General features: G+C 44.4%; 1 long non-coding RNA gene across 1 annotated transcript; it reads right to left on the reverse strand.

Moving 5' to 3' along the window:
* Positions 1 to 1,124: 1,124 nt before the first annotated feature.
* LOC311437066 lies at positions 1,125 to 18,870 on the reverse strand. The gene is made up of 10 exons (XR_014693264.1): positions 18,605 to 18,870; positions 17,501 to 17,584; positions 15,553 to 16,740; positions 15,146 to 15,448; positions 14,301 to 14,458; positions 9,836 to 9,988; positions 9,559 to 9,677; positions 6,463 to 6,550; positions 1,703 to 6,127; positions 1,125 to 1,407 (listed from the first exon to the last, which is right to left on the reverse strand). It is a non-coding gene; the product is annotated as an uncharacterized lncRNA (long non-coding RNA).
* Between the last annotated feature and the right edge of the window lie 2,310 nt (positions 18,871 to 21,180).

Consider the following 21,180-nt stretch of genomic DNA (forward strand, 5'->3'; position numbering starts at 1 on the left):
GCAGGGTATCCATAGGGAGGTGGAAAGTGCAGAGTTTCATACTAGAGAGGAAGCGCTTGAGCTATCAGGATGTGAGATGGCAAAGATGATGCCAAAGTTTTGGTAAAGTGACTGGGAAAGAAAGTATACAGCTTTTAGAACCATTACATAGAAAGAAGCTGCATCATTTCAGATCTAGCCTGAATACGTGTATTTAAAGAGAGACAAAAATCAAGAATGGCATCCAGATGGCAAGTTTAAAAGATAGAGCACCACACTGCTTTATATAATGACAGAAAAAAAGGTTTCAGGAAGTGCTTGGGGGGAAAATCCAGAACTTCATTCTACGTTGGCAGCCTGGCAAGGATGTCTTCTAACCTCCCAAGCTGACATCTATGCAGTAAGTGACATACTGAGAGCTAAAAAGTGCTCTGTGAGAACATGACGGCTTAATTAAGAGAGAACTTGTTCACAGACTTAGTGCAGAAAAAAGTTACAAAATCTTTGGGACGTGAGTCAGCACGGTCGGTTACTGTAACGCTGAGTTGTGCCATTAGAGAGGTTCCTACAGGTGGCATTGTTTTTTTACCCCGTGCAAACAGGCACTGAGCATCACCCCTCACACCGTATGGGCACCGCGACCTAATGAAACCCGTGCACTGCAGTTCCCAGCAAGAGCTCCACTGCTGAGCCTACAGGGGCAGGTGATGGGGCTTCACAAAGTCATAAAGCAAGGAGCTAGGGGCAAGTGTTACAATCTGATTTTCATTGGGATAAGAATGGAAGACTTAATTCAAAATAAAATGTGCAATAGTTTTTCCTGCATTAAAAATAAATAAATAAATAAACTTGAACTAGTTGTTACACTTACCAGCAACCAGAAACTAAAGAAAAGACAAGGTATTTCTTCACAGGCACATGTACCAGTTTCTATCTGAGTAAGAAGTAAAACTATTTTCAGCCAAGTAACTGCAGCTTTTGATAAAATGTTCGTGTATTTTTGTATCTACCTATTCCAGTAAAGAACTCTGAAGTAAATACTCATACACACACACAGACACTTCAAAATATGTCATTTTCTTTGAGGTTTGAAATTGTCTTTTTCTTTCTTTCTTTCTTTTTAAGTTCTATAAATTGGGCTTGACAATTTTTATCAATTATATGATTCTTTTAGAACTTCAGACGTGCTATACCCAACGGTAATTATAAAGCAATGGCATCCCAAGGAAAAATGAGTAAAAGTCTCCCACAGTAACTGAGTAAGACCAGGATTTTAGACAAGGAATTTGAGATGCTGTATGTTTTCCCTGACACTTACATAACTGCACAGAGTAAGGAACAAGTGGGAGAATTTTCTTCAGTGGAAAATGCACCAACAGTCATTTAGTGAGCAGGTCGGGGTTGGCATGCTCAGATGTCCAGGCAATCCTGTAGCAAAACAACCAGTCCAAAACAAACCAATGTATAGCTATATACACATTTAGATTTTGTGTTTCTATATATATTTATGTATTTATTGCTTGATATTGCTAGGATAAAAAAACAAAAACAAAAACAAAAAACAAGCAGGAAAGAAATCCAAGCTAGCACCTTTCGGACCTTCCCTATAAACCCTAAAAAAGTGAAGGTGAGCCTAAGCCTACAATAAAATGAAAAATTCTCCATAAATCAGACATAAATTATTCCTTTTAAACCCCTTGCCCTGTTGGGAAGGAGACTGTACCTTTCCTGGTCTCTTCCCAGGTAAGCTGAGCCACTACAGGTGCTGACGGTGGGAAGCAGGCTCCAGGCTGGTGGTGGGGTCTGGCTTGTTTCTATGCTGGTCAGCTCTGGGGCAGTGCCACCTTCCACATCTGATACCTCCAGCCTCTTTCCATCACCCGTCATGACCTGTCAGAGGACGGAGAGCCCCACACGTGTCCACAAACACGTGTGAGCCTGTGGGGGGCGAGTTCAGGCTGGAAAGCCGAGATAACACCTGCAGGTTCTGTCCCTGGGCTCTTCTCATTCTGTGCTCCCAGTGGCAACGTGTGCCACCTGTGTGAGGGTGGTTCGGGGGATTTGTGTCCTGCCAGGCTCACATCCCCACCTTGGTGGGCTGCTTATCTCTTGCGTTGCAGCTGGTGGTGCCCAGCAGCCGAAATGATGGTGTCTGCTGACTCTGGAACTTGGGGGGCTCCACCTGGGAATAAACTGTGTCTTCCCACTCACCCAGTACCCTCCTGCATCACTGCCACCAATGCTGGGTCTTGGGACAGCAGGTGAGTGTACAGCGCAGTGCTGTCGCCGCATTTACGTCTCAGGGCAGTGAAAGACAACCCCACAAACCACAGCTGGACTTCCTTGACGAGAAAACGAGCTATTTTAGTCAACACACAAAGTTAAAACATCATTAAGAAAACCCTGCCACTCACCTTGAGAAAAACTGAGAGCTGGGGAGCATATCTTGGTTAGTTTGTCTTTTCCTCAAGTCAGGAGATCATGCAGCTGGCAGAGCTGCGACGTCAAATTCGTATTTCCACCGCTCAGACAAAGCTCCCATACCAGTACTGTTCATCTAATCCACTTCATTATGATGTTTAGGAAATAAATAAATAAAGTACTAAAACGAGTAATTAAACTATTCGGAACTACCTGTAAGAAAACAAGATAACCGACAACCAGTGTGTTCTTCTCCAAGAACAAACTGTGTCAAACCAAAATATTTTTCTTCTCTGATTCAGTAACAGGCCTTTGAGTAGGAGGAAGCAGTAGGTGTTCTACATCTTGATTTTAGTAACGCCTTACCTGATGTTCTTACAAACAGCCTGGCTCATCTTGAGATGGCAGCGCCAAAGGGGAGACAGAGCAGGTGGGAGCACTGGACACAAGGATTTTCGGTGGTTCATTGATAAAGCTGAGGGTAGTACCACACAACTATCCAGAAGACCTGACACAATCCGTTATTATTGAATATTTCGGAAATCATCTGAATGATGAAACAAGAAAGCACATCTCCTAGGTTTTCAAAAGCTGCGTGCTGGAGGACAGAACTAGAATTCTGCACAGCCACAAAAAGCTGAAGAAAACTTCAACTGAATGTAATTCAGTAAAAATGCTTGCATTGTTCCATATGTAGACAATTTGTCTACATTTCCCTGGAGTCAAACATGCCTACTTCATTGCAGTTAGGTATATTAGAAAATTAGGCATATTAGAAAAGAATGGAGCAAAACAACAAAAATTGTACTTTTTCCTTCCCTGTGCTGACACAATGGATTTTCCTTGCCTCTTTGTATTAAGACCTGAGCTTCAACTCCCTCTTTTTACTGACATACCTTCAGAAGCCCCCTTTCTTGCATTTTATTTCCCTTTCTAGCTTGCAATGTAATCTACACCATAAATGCTTATGCTATCATTTCAGTATAAATCCTTAGTATGATGACCCACATTTCATTTTCCGCATGTTCCCTTCTTACACAGAGATCAAAGAAGAGCTAATGACTGAGGTACTCTGGTCTCACTAAAATTCCCATCCTTTTTTTTTTTACATTGAGGTGCTTTTTGCTTATGCTTCATAGCAGTTCTTCAGCAAACTGCCAACTCTGCTTTTTTTTTTCCTATAAATTCACTTTTTGCGAGGCCACTCACGTGCGGTCTCATTGCTATTTCCCTTTACCCTTTCACGACCCGTTCCTGGATTATTTTTCAGATAGGATTTTTCTAGAACTCGTCGTCACAGGATTTCAGCACCTCGGCTGGATGCAGACAGCTGAAAACTCCACATCCACACAGGAGCAAAATGCAGTAGGAATCATGTAGTGCAATTCGTGACCTTGAAATAGCACAGTGCCATAGCACAGATGGAGTTTTCCAGATGTCTGGGGCTATGAAATGATGAGACTTAAAAGGTTCAGTACTGCAGAGTGGTTTAAATCACTGAGATTGCAGTATAGGGTAGATACACTGGAGGTGAATTTAAACAGGCACGTTTCTATAGGGTACGCTGTTGGTACCCAAACTAATTTACCCACTGTCTCTACAATGTGTGCTTCCCTCTGCAATACACGCACATCCTGAGGGCAGCAGAAGGCTTGCCCTTGGTTTAAATGAGATGTATGGGATTCTTCCTTGACTCACCACGACCTGCCTGGTAGAAATAACCTCTCTCTGTTGGTTGCTGGCTGCCCTATGTTTGATTCCTCAGGATATTACCTGCCTCTCTCTCGGTGGCAACTGAAACTACTGGAAATCCACATCATGTGGGCTCCCTCTCTAGCCCACTGGGCTGAAAGAGCTGTCCGAAAGCACTCACTTCATCTTTGACATCTCCAGTGCTAAAAACAGGGCAGGAAGGATTCTTCACCCAGGGGGTGCCTTCAAAGAGTTGCTGCTGTTAGCAAGGGGGCTTGGTACGACAAGGTCCTGTCCATGCAGAGTTTCACAGATATAGAAATATTTTTCTTTCTCTGGTTAACACTGCTTGGGGACATGAATTTCTGTTAAGCAGATATCTTTCCTGTCCCCACTCTTCTCAATGCGTGGTATCAGCAGGATGTGATGTTTCTTCACGCTTCCAAGATCTGCAGTGACAGTTGCCCAAACTATTGAAGCTTCCCTTACTATTATGGGTGACTCTAACTACTGGCCATGGTTGCTTATTAAGCATGGGAGGGCATCTCTGCACTAGTAAATAAATGGCAGGCTAGTCTGTCTGTGCTTTCAAACGTCACAGCCTGCTGAAATCGCTGCTATTGCCTCGTGAAACTGTTTTCTCAGCCTACAACAGTTGGCCTCAGTGCTGTCATTTCGTCATGTAAAGGTTAGGGACGGCTGAACAGGACCTAAAGACCCGGAAGGGTGTTTTTCCAAAGCTCAGCAAAGACACTACCCCAAGGAAATTATTCTCTCCTGGTTTGCCCCAGTGGAGCTATGGGGAAATGGGAGTGGAAGAATTGCTGCAGGTGACAAAACGGGCTGCTTCAGCAATTTCTTCCGCAATTCCTCTTCCACTCCTCCTCCGCCCGCCCTGATCTGCATGTATCAAGGAAATGCTACATGCATCGTAGAATACCCTATGTCCAGAATACCTTTGGCTTGGCTCCCGAAGCACTCGAAATGCTTTTGGTTCAAAGGTGATGTTGGCAGACTTCCCCAAATCCATCATATTCTGACCAGTGAGGTCTACTGCCAAGAAGAAGAAAAGCATTCATTCAGATACGCCAAACTAACTTGCACTAAGATTTCAGCTGAGGAATTAACATTCAATTTTTTGTATTTGCCCGCCTTGTTTCTTACCATTAATCTAGGAGAGTGTTATCGGGGGGTCACAATGGTGGATTCTGTACAAGCGTTACAAGACCCAGTTGCTGTCACACAGAAGTTACAGACTGAACAGACAGAAGAAATATTATTTTCCCCTTTGCAGACAGGGCATTCAAGCACAGACTTGCTAAGGAATACGCCCGAGGATACGCAGAAAGCTGTATCAGTCAAGTGAGCCATACTGGGGAATAAACACCACAAGCCCTCTACTTATTCTTTCTGCAGATGCTCTGTACCTTCCTGCAGATCAGCCTGTTAATTTGCACCAGCAGCACTGCAGCTGAAGAAGCTGCTGAAGCAGTTTTCCTTTTTGTTGTCATTTTTAGGGGCGTGAGAAGAAAGGACTGAAGTCCATATGAGTCCACGGGATCGCTGTAGGAATGCATTCACTCAAACGTTTTATGCTTTTACAACAGCAACAAAATTGTATCGTGTTTGTTTATGCTTTCAAATCACTGAAAATCAGAATCCATCTGAAAAGTGAAAGTGAACCTAGCAACTGAAGAATGGGGAAATTAAGGTAAAAACAAACAGGACAGCTTGATGGCGAGTGCATGATAAACAGACATTTTACTAAAAAGGAGACTTTTCAGATATTTCCATGACATGTTGTTGCCACTTGAAATGTGGTGCCTTCTGGTGCTGTCTCAGAATATCTGGCAGAACATGTTGTATGTAATCAGATGCTATTTTCTCAATGTATAACTTTTTTAAATTCTGTCTTCTCCGATAAGCAGAGTGCAAGACGAATGTTCTCCTTGCTAAATAATCTCCTTCAGAAAAAACGAACAAGCCTGTCCCCAGGATTCTCCAGCAACCTCCAACTCCCGTTTTTAAAAGTTCACTGTAATAATATAGCAAAATGTTTAAAACGCCTTGGCTCACCATCAAATCTATTAAGGGAAAAGATATTCAAAAAGCATACGTAGTAGTAATCACAGCAAATGATACTGGAATATGTATAACACTTGATCATTAAACCTATTGATAAATCTAGATCTATCTTCTTACTAGTAATGCAGAATAAACAGCCGCATCAGGGAGTTTTACACTGTGCAAGCATTCACCTCTCACTGACTTCACCGGAGTTAATCCTGTGCTTAAAGTGCAGTTTTTTTTTCTTTTTTGCTACCTTGTTGAGTTGGGATGCTGCTCAATAATATTTCAGCAAACTCTTACCCAGCTAAGTAGTTCCTTGGTTCCCCAGGTAGCATGTACATGTGGACGCCTTCCAAAAGCAGTTGCAATGCGAGGGCCTGATTTTAATCTGCAGTGTTTTAAAAAAACAAAAACAAAAACAAAAACCAAAGGATGGAAAGGAAACTGGTGAAAATGGAAATCAGCAGAGACGCTTCTACATAACACATTCAGTGGGGCGCGAAGGCTTGTAAGACATCTCGCCCTGAGGTCAGCACATCTTCGGTGGCCGCGGCAGAGCTCACACAGGAAGCCAGCAGCTTTTTCTCACGTTACCACGCTGGCGAGGAGCCGTGCACAGAAGCACAGCGACTGACCTGCAGTTTGGCTGGGTTCTGGCATCCAGCTCAAGGCGCTGGGTTCGCACTTCTTCACAACAGCTTATGAGACGCAAGTAAATATTTGCGCGCTTGGCTCCAAGCAAATGAAAACATCGACGTTCTCGCCTGAGAACCGCCTTTTAACGAGGAACGCAGTGAAACGGGAGCTGATTAGGAGATCGGATTCGACTGTGCCAAGGTCTCTACAACTGCGGCATGCACCATGCCAGTGTGGGCAAGATGCAGCCAAGGCCTCCTATCCCCCTCGGTTTCCTAGGAGGAGGGTTTAGGTTCGCCTGCTTTACCCACTGACCCCCCAAGGATCTTGACCCACACATCTTCCAGGCAGCGATGGTTACTCAGACTGCCTGTGCCCTGGACAGCCCCCTGTGTCTTTTTTAACCTGTTGAGCATTCTGGCGCGTGGCTGTGACTGCTGCCTCCACAGCTCTCAGGAAACACCACGGGCTGAGGACTACCTGTTTTGCTGGCGAAAAATGCAGTTGACAGGAGGCTGTGCCATGCAGATCAGGAAAAGAGAGAAAGCAAAGAGAGACTCGCTTGCTGCCGGCTTCTTGGGAGACGGTGGAGAGAGAGGAGAGGGAAGGTGTAAGGAGGCTGTTTAAGCAGCTCCTATGGATGGGGGCATGGGACCTGTAAGGGCTAGAAAGGCAAGGAGTGGACAAGTTAGATCCTGCAGGACAAAAAGGCTCTCTCTGAGCAAGGAAACCTCCCTCCCTGTCCATGGGGACACAGGACCTTCTTTCCTGTCCTCTCCCTTTATTACCCTGTGAGATTTCCCCATTTCCCCAGGCTTCTGGCCCAAGCACGCTCTGCATGGAATGGCCGTGCCTTCTGAGCCTCATGAAGGCCACATCAACTTCAGCTGTTGTACCTCCCCTCTCGTAGAGAGGAGATTCCCCAAGAGTCGCTACATGGTCTGAAGCCTGTTGCCATTTTCTGTCCTTTAAGCCTAACACAGGCCCCGAAAGAGGTCCCTAAAAAGAGGGTCACACAGCAGACATTACTCCTCCACTAACCGGCTTACCAGGCACGTCTTGGGAGCGTAACTCAGTGACTCCAGAGGGAGCCAGAGACTCCGCTGGCAGAAGGTGCCACTCTTCCCCTCTGCCAACAGCCCCCCAAAAGAAACTCAGAGAAAAGCAGCCCACTTATTTAGGCCGGAACAAGAAGTACTGGCTCAGGAGACAGCTGATGCCGGCTGGGAGATTCTGTGGGGTCTAAAAATGGGACCAAAGGCCACCTCCTCCTTGCAGCTCTCCTACAAGCTCTCCCTGAAAGCTCTCCTAGGTCAGAGAGCTATGGTAGCTATTCATGTTAGTACTGGCATTAAGCTTTTTACACGTTGGCTCAAAGTGATAATGAGGAGATTTTGGCTTCCAAGCGCTTTCATCAAGCCAGGCCTCCACATTTCCTGAAAATGCAGTTTGTTGAAAGCAAGATTTCACACCACGTTTGACCAAACTTCTTTATCATTCCTGCCCTTAGAAAAGTAAAGTCATTTCTCATTCTCTGTTGTAGGAAGTCATAAAAACAAACCTATCATTTATTCATGCCCTACAGGCTTTTTTCTTTTGGTACTTGCCTTATTATTAGAGAACCTTTCTAGATAATTGGGCAATGAAGTATGCGTGTTTTCCAGGGCAGGGGGTGGGGAACAGACATTTTTTTCCAGAAAGAAACAGAACAATATCTAAGGAAGAGCCTTTTCTTCTTATTATTATTATTATTATTTTTAATTTTATTTATTTATTTTACTTTGTTGACCTTTTAATGTGGTCTGCATCCGAGCAGGGATGTATCCTCTCCACTTCTTTCTTTCATGTCACAGAATCACAGAATTTCTAGGTTGGAAGAGACCTCAAGATCATCGAGTCCAACCTCTGACCTAACGCTAACAGTCCCCACTAAACCATATCCCTAAGCTCTACATCTAAACGTCTTTTAAAGACTTCCAGGGATTTAATGTCGGTCAGGATTTAATAACATGAGAGGCTTAGTGCACAGACCATCATTTCTCACCGTTTGGGAATGAAACAGACATGGTTACAGCAGTTACATCCACGAGCTGCATGATCGTGTTCTTCTCGTGTTTCAACATAGAAAAAAGGTGCCCTAAGGATAACAAGCAGTTCTAAATAACACACGCATAACATAGGTGCTCCTGCTGCATATTTTTGACACCCCTGTACAGTGGGAATGACGATTTATGACTCTCACGCCAACTGATAACATCAATACAGGCTGCAGTGAGTACCCAGAGCCATCCTGGAACCAAACTGGTCTCTGAGCAAACCCAGCAGTTCAGGTGGGAACACCTCGCTGCGTACAACTTAGAAGGTCACTTTAAACTGCAGCGCATTTAGAAACGGGCATTATTTATTGCAGCAGCCACAGCTAGAGCCAGCACTCGTTTCTGACTTGGTTCTGTGATAAAGGGTCATGCTCTTGTTAGGGGTATGGGCAAGAACTACCCGCAGCAGCTCATAGCTGTGCAAAGAGGTAATCTCCGCTGGGGGGAACGACATCAAGCCATTAATCTTGCATTCCATTTGGGCTCTCTCCCACACGAATGGAGGAAGGTGTGTCATGACTCAGTTCGTTGCCAAAATAGCACAATGGGGTACTTCTTCGAGAAAAAAAATAAAGGATCTGGTGGAGCAATTAAACTAAGAATGAATTTGATTTGAGCTCTCAGCCTTGAAATACCACAGTGAGCTTCGCTAAGTGCAGCTTACCTTCAGCAAACGACCAACAAGCCCCCGGTGCTTTGGGGAGTGCAGCAGCCTGTACGCTCTCCACGCAGCTAAGCTAACAGGTCACATCGCCAGCAACAGCCATGCCGTTCCTCTTCCTTCTGCTCATGTGAAAAGAAAGACAGCAATGGTCTGGGGCAAGCGGTAGGGAGAGAAGATTGACAGCAAGACCCCTGAGAGAGCTGGACTTTGTGGGAGGAAACCCAGGGGAAACAGGGTGACCTGACCCCACTGCTGGGGATTTGAATCTGATTTCTACCTTGTTCATCCAGAGTCTTCAGAGGCTGCACCCGGAGCCTTGTGCTCTGCCACACGCCTTACTCGCACCTGTACTTGACTCGTTCCTTCATTCACTATTATTTTTTCTTAGAGGTGTCAGAAGTGGTTTCAACTCAGCACTACTATTTCAGGGCTGTAGGAAGAATTTTAAAACAGGTTGATTAAGGCTTTGTAAACTCTTAATGCATTTGGCATGCGCTTGTCTTTTATACATCAGTCTGGCTTTCTCAGCAGACAAAAATGAAGACAAGGAATTCCTGCTTAGACAATTACCTGCTTAAAAGCACTGGATACACACCCAAGCCATTGAAAGTTTTTGTTTGTTTAGGGAAATACACAAGTGCATGCATGGCTACTAACAAGCTGTTGAGTTCTCCACGATACAGTCACCATGTTAAAAGAAAAATACACGATAAGACAAAGTTGGTCGCAGAAGTCAGAGTAATTGGTTAAATTTTCCATGATCTTTCCCTACTGAATGATAAATACATGTTTATATCACTTACTGATACGCTCCACTGAGATTAAGATGTGCTGGATTTCATTTCAATATTGGGTTCCTGAGCAATGGCAAGCACAGCTAACACAGAGGCTGGAAATCACCGCAAGGTAAGCAAGGTACTCAGCAAATCACCCCCAGAGTGCCATTTGAACAGTTCAAATTAATGCAAGGAATTGATGCAACACTGATTGCAATGGGTGAGGATGTTACTGCAGAGCTAATACGAAATCTGAACTATAGATTATGACAGAAAAAGGGCTCCTGCAGCCCCTGTGAAAGGCACATGAAGAAAAAGGACATACAACCACTTTTTTAATGGCGTAGTGTTTATCTGGAAGCCATCTGGAAGTTCGCCACAAAGTACATTGCTTCTCGGTAACTGATAACCTGATAAACAGGGGCAATTCCCTTCCACCTTTACACCGAGACAGCCGTCCCGCACAGGGACTGCAACAGGGTAGGCTGAAGAAGACATGCAAAAGGTTTGCCCAGGGTCACAAACACGGTGTCACTCACGTTACCTCAGTCTTCAGCAAGGAACCTGCGCTGCTGGAGAGTCCCCAGGACCTCCCGTTGACATTGCCGGAGAGGTCAGGTGAACTTTTGGAAGTGGTACACATGCTGCGCTTTTGCAATGAGATGTTTGTCTTTATCCAGTCATTATTTCCAAAACTATTCACTACTAACAATAGTGATAAATGTAAGTATCCAAGGCAGGAGGTACTCTGTAATTCAGCATTCAATACCTACGTTTATTAAACATTTTAACAGGACAAGCCTAGGAGAAGTAAAGCACAAGGACTGGGATTCAATACGTGCATTCTTTGAGGGCAAAGTCTGCTGAGTCCTTCAATTCCAGACAGCACCTGCCCAGGAGTTCCTGTTTGCACTAGTTACCGGCGATCTTGGACTTCGCCCTTCCTCAAATACCACGCATAAAAATCAACACTACAAATAATAAAGCCCCAGCAGCAGCTGAAACAAATCAGTAGAATGAGAAAAGCAAAGAATAAACCCCCACACGTATGACGACGCTGGACAAACACTAGAGCGGAGCTGCGGTCCTGTTGGCACTAGCCCTTCACCGCCACCTGAAATCCTGGAAGAGGCAGACGTGGCTTAAACAAGATGCATGTTAGGGAGAAAGAATGGATCCACTCACACAGTATTTGCAGTGACAGTAATTTATTCAGTAACAAGAAGCTCTTGCCTGCCCTGTCACAAATTTCTAGTAAACCGATTCTGGATTTCTCTCTCCCCACCTACTTCTTATTCCTGTCTTCCTTGCCACTCATTAATCTCTCTGCAGGCAAGAGCCTCAGCATCTGAGGCATCACTTCACTAGCACTCATTTCGTCAATTAAACTCTCACCCAAGACATCCCTCACTGGAGAAGCTTGACCACCACTCGGTGAGGTTATTGCTGGCTTCGCTCCTTGGCCTCCCGAGACCCACACAGCTCTTCCTTACTTTGCCCTTCTCCCTTAGGGCTTTCCTAAGCATCTCTTGCTGAACCTCCACGCCTTCAACATCATCTCCTGCCTCCAGCTATACCTTGCTAAAAATTAGACTTTGTTAAAGCACTTTGGAGGCAGAATTACAGTTTACGGAAGTTTTTTGCGTTGTTTTTTTAAAAAGATGGTAAATGTCAGATCAGAGACCATATATCAATGTAATGCAGCATCCTCAAGCTGTATTTGATGCATCTGTAAATCCAGAAATAGCAATGACAGTAAGGACAGGGTAATTGCTGAGATTATTATTATATTTATATTATTATATTATCCAAGAGCTGTAGCACATGTACCATGGATAAAATATTCCTATGTATAATCATTCCTATCGTATATACACACACACACACACACTGCCTCCCCACAGTTCCAGTGAAGAACTTGGCGTAGTCTGGGGCGATGCACAGAGCATGACAAATTTCATAGGAAAAGATGATTGATCTGCCTCTTGAAAGTTAACTTTCAGGTTATCTGCCAGATTACAGCTTTAATTAAGGTCGTGCCTAGGAACATCAGGCAAATTAGGAAACTATTTCTGAACGAAACAGAGAGAGAAATAACACAAATTTTGCCACTTCTAGTAAGAAGAAGGAAAAAAAAAAAAAAAAAAGAGGCCAAATCCTGTGCCAGCTCAGCCAGCTGCAGCACAGCAGCAGGTTCTGTCAGCGGAGACACCAAACAGCAAAGGATGATCCGGGTAGGTAAGAAAACAGGCAACAGAAAAGGTGATGAAAAGAGAACTTTAAGCACATGGCTCCTTACTTGCCCACACGCTGTCTTCTAAAGCTGTGCTAATGGTCCCTGTAAGAGTTTGCCATGAGGTCTTCTCATTATTTCAGTTTGTTTTTATTCATGGGGAGTCACTCAAGATTTAGGTAGGGGAAAGCAATTTAAAAGTTATGAAAAAATGCATGGTAGAGTCCCAATTTTAAATAGACCTGGAAGCGAGCCTTGCCCTTACCCCTTCACTGGAGGAGAAAGGTGGAAACCTGTACACAGCTGATAAATACTCACCTGACACAGTAAGACCTGCACTAAACAAACTCTCAAGTTAATCACATTTTAAAGTTCACTGAGATTTTCTGCTTTTCTATTGAAGGGTCTGCTATCTAACTTCGGCAGTTCATTCAGTACGAGGTCCTACAAATTTACAGACATCATATAACCTTCTCTAATTACTATCAACCATTACTTCTTTACTATTCATCACATTTTTCATATCCTAGGAGATTGCTTGTCCTCATTTTAATCAGGTAACTCATTCCGTGAGTCAGCATCCCTATAAATGTCAAGTCAATATTTTACTCTGTTCAGGCTGAAATTGAAAACCTTGCCTCAGAAACCAAACTACATCTCACAGTCTAGGCTGTAAGTCAAAGTCGGGTGACGTGAGGAAAAGCTCAGAAGAAGGGAAGAAATTCCTGGAGCATTTTGTGAGTGAGTGACAATAAACTGCCTGTCCCACTGAATCCCACCTCAGGTAAATCTCAGCCTCCCTACACTAGAGTGCACTGTCAAAGGCTCACCATTTCCAGTAAAGATTATTCTGTTTTAGTAGGGATTTAAATGATGTTCTGTATCCATTATTGGCCTACTCAGTGCTGAAAGGCTTAATGAATTGCTTGATATCTAGAAGCGTATATTATCAATCATTTATTGGAAAGGCACCAGGCAGATTACCAAATGATTCTCTCTTCTTCCTTCTTTGTTTTTAATTAATAAAAAAATATGATATTGCTTTTAACTCCAGGAGGCTTTAGTAACCATTAAACCCAGAACACGAGCCATAGAGACATTAAAAGGAAACTTGTAGAGCTATTTCAGACAACAGTTGGTTCTGAATCTACAAAGGCTTTCTAATTTCAAAGCTTCAAGAGGACACCATTTTTGTGATTTGGCATAAAAAGGGGAATGGAGACAGTCTCTGTTTAGATGTTTGCTGGGAATTCATTCTCACAGCGTGGTGACTTTTCTTTCTTGGTGAAGATATAAAATTGAATTTACAGCTAAATTAGCTTCATCATATCAGTAAATGAGACTGCACCGCTCTATATATAGTCTTCTTGGAAACGTGAGATTCATCTGCCCTTTCCAAGACAGACATCATTGAACAGACTAAGAACTCCAAGCCAAACATCTTCCAGATTTATTTTTTTTTAGGTTCATAGTATTTATTTTCCTTATTTTAGATACAATCGAGCGGCAGCAGCAAAAACACATTTTTCTGAACTGCTGGGTAGCCTGCCTTTTCTCTGAAAGATGTGTCTGAACAACCAAGGTAGGCAGCACCCCTGGATGGGACCCGTGAAGCCTCTGAGAAGAGAGGAACGTTGACTTCTCACTGCCTTCTAGGACTGCTTCACAGGCACTAGTAAGGAAAATGCAAATAAAAGCTTCAAAAAAATAAAAGAAACAATACCAACACTGACCTGGGAAGCACAATTTCCCACTTGAACAGATACTGCAGCAGAACAAGTGCAACCTTCAAAAGCATCACCAGCCAGAGCTGGTCATTCACCTCCCTGGAAAGCATCCCCTCTTCTGGTGGCAGCTGGGGCCCGTAGCTCCTGACTCAGGCCATCAGAATCTGGGGAAAGATTGCAGTTTCTAAAAACTGCTTGTTTTAAACCAAAAGCTAACATGTTAAGATAGATACATAAAAACTTTAAAAACAAACAAACAAAAAACCCAAACATTTCGAGGCTTTCTCTGACACAGCTTTTTAGCTTTTAGCATGAACATCAATAGCTGAATTCCCAAGGAGGCTTGAGGCATGACTGGAATGACTTTGGCAAGATCTCCCATCCTGAGCAACAGAGCGTGAATTTTTACTCCCTCAAACATTAAAAAAATGCTATTGACTAAAAGCAAAACCAACCCCTCCCTCATTTTTTACACATCACTAACTCCGAGCAATAGGGTGGGGTTAAAGCAAGGGAAGGGAGATGTTGTCCCCTTTCTGTTGCAGCTCCACAACTGTTATTCTGTTATCATCCACGCTGACAAACACATCCCAGCTGCCCTCTGCTTGGCTTTATAATCCACTTGGTCGCTGCAGGGAGCAGCTCCAGCTCGGACCAACGTGGGCTAGGGCCACTGCCAGCCCTCCTCTGCACCTGTGTCATCAGGCTGGTTCGGGGGGTGCGAGAGGGCAGAGGCTGTTTGAAATGGTAGCTGCCTCTCCTGAGCAGCGAGACGAAGGTTTTTGTTCCCCTAAGTAGGGCACTAAGATGATTTATAAGCCCTGTTCAGCAAAATCAGAAAGGGTCCTCACCTTTCTCCTCCGCCTTGCTGTGCAGAAAATCGAATACAAATTAACCCTCGTGCACAGCTTCCGACTGACACTGGTTTCTTTGGTGAGACGGTCAGACTCTGAGGTGCACGGACATGATGCAGAAGACAGGCAGACGGGGAAGGAAGCTCACCCTGAAGCACGAAAAACCTGCCAGCGAGCGAGGGAGGGCTGGCTGTCAGAGCACGGGGTGACAGCCTCTGCTCCGGCGGCGCGGTGCCTTTTCAAAGACACCGGGTGTGCTCCCTGCAGCACCTCTTGCTTTCACCTTTTCACCAGTTTCTCCTAAGTGAAACAACAAACAAGGTGCCTTTGTTATTTAGTTATTTCTTTATTTTGCTAGATACTACCAATGCTTGTTAATGTAGCAGAAAAAGAACAGGACAAACCAGAGAAGATACATGTGCTGTGTTCGGCACACAGGTGGCACAAATCCTAAAATCCCTCTGTTTAGGAACTTTTTCTCCTTTAATTATCTGCTGTGCTGTGACTTTCATTCTGCCTTTGCTGTGGTAACTCACACATGAGCAGTCAAAAAGAAACAACGCGGACTTTCTGAATCTGAACACCGAAAGCTTTCCACGAACACAAAGGAACGAGGAACCACGGATCCACACAGCAATCCAGACCTGCCGAGAAAAAGTACTTTTCTCCTGGCAGAATAAAAGCCAGGCTTACATCCTGCAACGAGCAACCAGCCCAGGGTGTGCTGGGTGACCCAACAGACCTTTTGCATCTCTAACATCTGATTCAGTGCAAAGAATCCAGACCTGTGACTCACGACATCAGGCTGAACAAGCAGTGACGTGGCCGGAGCCAAAAGATCTCCAAATATTTCCACCGTGCCCAGTGCCATATCGTAAGCACACCATGCAGAGAAAGAAGAGGATGTGTTCAAGACAGGAACACGAACCAGGAGACTGCGTGCCAGCCTGATCTCTGGGCTCAAGACTGCGTGGGCAGGGAGTGGAAAGGAATTGCAAACTCGGTACCTTGCAGATAGGCGCAGGATCTGATTCACATCATAGTCATCTGCAATACCTTGCGGCTGCGAGGCCAAATACTTTCATCTGCCCAGCTCTCCTAAGCTGAGCGGTGTGAGCTGGATCAATATTTGCAGTGGAAGGTCTCCAAGTGGCAGCACACAGGCGGGAAGCACTTCTGATGGGAGCCGGCTCCTGCCCCAGCGCAGAGCCAGGACCTCAGGGCGACGCTGGAACGGTGTCCCCGTGGTGCTGCTTCTTGCAGCGGGCTGTAAGGGGTGGCACAAGCACCCAGCAGATTTCTCCCTGCAGAGGGTTTCCCGGTACCCCAAACAAGGCCCGGCCAACGCAACTGCATCCTAGCCCCTTGCAGAAGCTGGAGGGAGGATGGATGCTCCCCACTAGCAAAGCTAGATCTCAAATCTCAGATCGTTTTCAATACAAATTAAGGATACGTTTAAGGAGTGCGTTGGTTTTCTTGAGCTGTCATCTCCAGTTTAAAATAATCCATTAATAGATAATGCTAAGTTTGAAATAAGGATATTTGCATATGCTTCAGCCCATGTTGTCTATTTTTGGCCAAAGAATTCAAGACTGAAAAATAAACACAAACGAAGTACAGTCATCTCCTTGTCACCGAAACAAACACCAAGTCATAAATTATCATTGTCATGGAAAAGACTTCATCAGGACAAAGAGACTCAATGCCACTGCCCGCAGCAAAGATACCATTAATGAAATAAATCCCATCATTCACAACTACAAGTGCTTCGATTTAAATGCGAAAAAATAGGGAGAATAGGACTGTGTGTACTTGGATGAAACAGTACAATCTGTATCAGTGTACTGCACATGTCAACACTGCTCGTACAATGAAGAAAGAGGAAATGTAACACAGTCAGATAATTTTATCAATCTTCTGCACAATGGGCATCTACTAAACTCACATAGCCAAAGGTCCACGTGCTATATATTCTATCAAATGGCTCCCCGTAAATAAATAAGATGCCACAGGAAAAAATAAGAATGAAAGCTCATCTATCGGTATCTCCTAAGGCCGGTGGGCAAATATTTTAATAAAATTTAAGATGACTTGGGGCTACATAGGAGCATGCTGATGTTTTTCAGCATAGCAAGCTGGTATGTCCAGCTAATACCAATTTTAGCCAAATTTGAAAGACAACTGGAGGTGAAAAGTGTATTTTTTTTTCCCCTCACATGCAAATCAGTAGCATGGGGGATAGAAACCTAGGCAAGTAGCCAGATAGAGAGAAGAAACAGCTACAACCCTCAGGTTGTTGCTTTCCATCTCGGGAGGAGCAACCAGCTGACTGACAAGCATATTGACACTGACCTGCCCAGCAGCACGTTCATAACTACAGATCAGCCCAAATGCTGCTGCTTGCCCAGAGAAATGCAGGAGGGGAACCAAATCATCCTGGAAAAGCAGAAGAAAAAGCAGTATGGGTGAACAGGTGATGGGGATACAGAACACAACCACGTAAGAAAGCTACCTCAGCTCTGCTGTGAACACAAGACTTGCTTTTCTCAAAGATTTATGATTATGTTCTTCAACTGAGACACTAACAGATGAAATCCTTCATCCTTCTAAGAGAATTAGTCACAATATTGAGTGAAGTGTAGCTTTAAATAAGACTTAAATTCCAGCATAGAGTGTACTTAGTGCAAGGGGACTTCTTGCTGTCAGCCATCCCACAGCCCCTCAGAGGAGGAAGATAAGATGTGACTGAAGAAGGGCTGATCTGAAGTGCACCATATAGTTTTCCTCTAACCCAAACAACTTCAGTTTTATATATATATATATATATATATATATATATATATATATATATATATATACACACACACACATATATATACAAACAAATAATTTTTAAATACCAAAGTCCCAGACATCTCACAGGCACCTTCAGAAACACACAGTGAGACATTAAAAAAAAATAATAAAAATGTCCAGAAGCTCTAGTGAGAAAGTGGGTTCAAAAATGTGAAAAGATGAATTTGTTTGAAGAGAAAGCCCTAGTCTTGAAGATCTAAGTAAAAGACAAATGCGTGGCACGCCCAGGAAAAGATGCCATCAATGAATTCTCTTATCTAGGAAGGCCCCTAAATTTTTCTAGATAAACCCCACCAGGAGACAGAACAGGTCAAAAATAGCCAACCCCTACTACCTTGCAGGAATATAGGGAAAGAGACAGCCATTCCAGTATCTCAGTGTGGTCCTTCAAAGGAGCAGTCTGCAAACCCAGTCCCAGCCTATCCACAGGGCCTTCCTAAGCAGCCAGGTGCCACCAACAGTGTGGCAAGAGCCAGAAGCACTCCAGAGAGCCACGGGCACATCCACATCCTGCAGCAGGCAGCAGCAGGAGGGGCACGCAGGATGCAGCTTCTTGCACACACGTGCGACTCACTCCAACAGAGCAGCCCTGCTTTTTACCTGATCTTCTTGTCCTAGCAGACATCCTCTGCAAGCACGCTATGACCTCCTGTCCTAGAGCAGAGCAGAAGCCATCTGCCACCCCCCGTGCCCTCTCCAAGGCAGGAGAAACATTTTAGCTGTGTTAGCTCCAGATGACCTAGAAAATAAGTGGTAACAAGAACTTGGTTTAAAATCAGTCACACAAAGAGCTATGATTAAATGAATATATATGGACAACAGATCTGCTGCAGAAGGACCATGTAAAAAGCACAAAAGAAACACGATTTCAAATAGTCTTTTTTTTTTTACAGCAGCATGCTATCCCTTTCACAGCACAGAAGAAATACACAGCTGTATTCAGGATACCCAAGCAGAGAGCCCAGAAGAACTGAAGAGTTTTTATGTCAACAGAAGGGTAGACTTTCTTCTCTCCTTTCTTCTCCTTTACACAAACACATTATGCGGTGCCAAAAAAAAAAGAAAAAAAAAAAGAGAAGGAAATGAAAGGAAAATGGATCAGTTGAAGCCTCCAGGAAAGATAACCTTCAAAGGAAATTTAGCGGAAAATTGAAGAAAATAGAAGCTGAGATTTCTCTTGTACCTCATGGCTACAGACACAGATAAGTAGGAGAAAAGGCTGCAAGCAGCATTGCTCCTTTTTGTGACAAGAGAGGAAGCCCCAGATATATGCAATCAATTCCAAAGGGGGAAAGATAATGAGAAATTAGAAATACCCATGAATAGTTTTGAAGTCTACTGCTTCTGGACACACATCATTGACAAGAACATGCGAATTCAACAGAGAGAGGGAAGCGAGTGATCCATATGTGACACTTCAAACTCACAGGAACAACCAAGAAAACTTTAAAAAGTGACCAAAACCATTCAACTTTCAGAAACTTTTCCCATTCATTACAGATATATCTGTGAATAAGTAGAAAACTACTTCATAAGCAACCCGATCCATATGAGATGGACCAAAACTTAGCGCTTCCTTCCAACAACTTGTTGCTGCCTGCACAGGAGATGGAGAATCTGGAAAAGGAAAACATCACAGGAAAATCTGAGACAAACATTGAAGTCTCAATTTGTAATTAACAGTAATTCCGAGAGTGAGGTTACTGCTTTGTTTTGGGTATTTATTATTATTACTTTAAAAAAAAGTAGAATACAAGCTGATCACTGAGCTAGCAGAGGGGTTGGGGCAAGAATTGCAGTGTTCCCTCAACTGTATTGTCTTGATTTGGCATTGGGGAGAAATACCAGCATTTTCTTCACAGTTTGTGGGCTTAATTAATCTGCCTGTTAGGGCAGCGTGTCCCCGAAGTGGGGGGAAGTCAGCTGGAGGGTGAAGGCACAGAAAGAAACCTGAGATTGCCCTCTTTAAAAGCCAGGCGTGCTGGTTCGTGCAGGGGCTGCCGGCTGGGTGAATACCCTCCGCCCTCCCCCTTCCTGAGACCAGGCTGTCCCACCTCTGGGGACCCCGGGGGGACTGGCAGAATTCAAGTTGATCCCAACAGCAGGAATCTTAACAACGGGTAGCCATGGAAACAAGGCACTCCTACCAAAAAAAAAAAAAAAAAAAAAAAAGGAAAAAGAAAAGAAAGATGCTTTTCTGCAATATTCTGCAACATCTAGGGACTTGCTGGTTACACCTCATTTTCTCTCTCTCACATTTCTACAGTAAACAAGAAAAAAAAAAGAAGCATTCGCAGTTTTAAGATGACATTTATGAATGGCCTGAATCCTTCAAAACAGTCTTATCACAGACGAGGCACCCAGCTGGAGAAGCAGTGGACACGCTTCCAGTTTTACAGCTTCCTTCCATGGGTGTCGGCCTGCGCTCAAGTCTTGGCCGCGGCCTCCCAAAACAAATAAATCTTTAAACAATAAGCTATAGATTAAAAGCCTGAGAGGCTCCCCTGTGACCCACACAGAAATAAGAGCATTAGAGAGAGGCCTGGAGCCTGGTGGTGCAGAAAGTTCGGTCACTGGAGACGCGAGCTCATATTTGATGCATGGGTGGAGGTGGAGCGGGCGTGCAGCCCTCCGACACCTGCGGGATTTGCTCTTGCCGCAGCACTCACGCAGCCACCGCTTCTTGACAAAAGGAGACGAGGGACTGGAATAATGGAGGCGCCGCGGGCAGAAGCGATGGAGATTCAAGCAGCAGAGCTAGGTGGAAATCTGTACTCGGTACGTTTGCTTTGTCTGCCACCAGAAGCCCTGCAGAGCACCTGCCACCTTCGGGTACAAATGCCAGCTCCGCTGGTGAGACTTGGGTAGTACGAAGCCTGCAGCAGGTCGCTTCTGTGTCTGACCTGCAGGAGACACCCATTTCCCCCCTCTTCACCTCTTTCTGAATCAGATAGAGCCTGTACCTGCAACTGGCCCTCCCTTTCAAGAGCCCAGGAAGGTGTTTCCAGCAGATACAGGCAGCTCAAGGAGACGTGCTCCCCGCCTCTCCCTCACGATGGCACGCAGCACAGGCCTCAGAGGGACATCCATCACCTTCCCCAGCTCCTCAGGACCCCAGCTGCATTTGGTGGAATAAAATGAAAAACAACTTCATTGAAAATGTAACAGGATTTCGA

This window comes from Aythya ferina, assembly GCF_964211825.1.
Source record: "Aythya ferina genome assembly, chromosome: 5".
NCBI classification, from domain to species: Eukaryota; Metazoa; Chordata; class Aves; order Anseriformes; family Anatidae; genus Aythya; species Aythya ferina.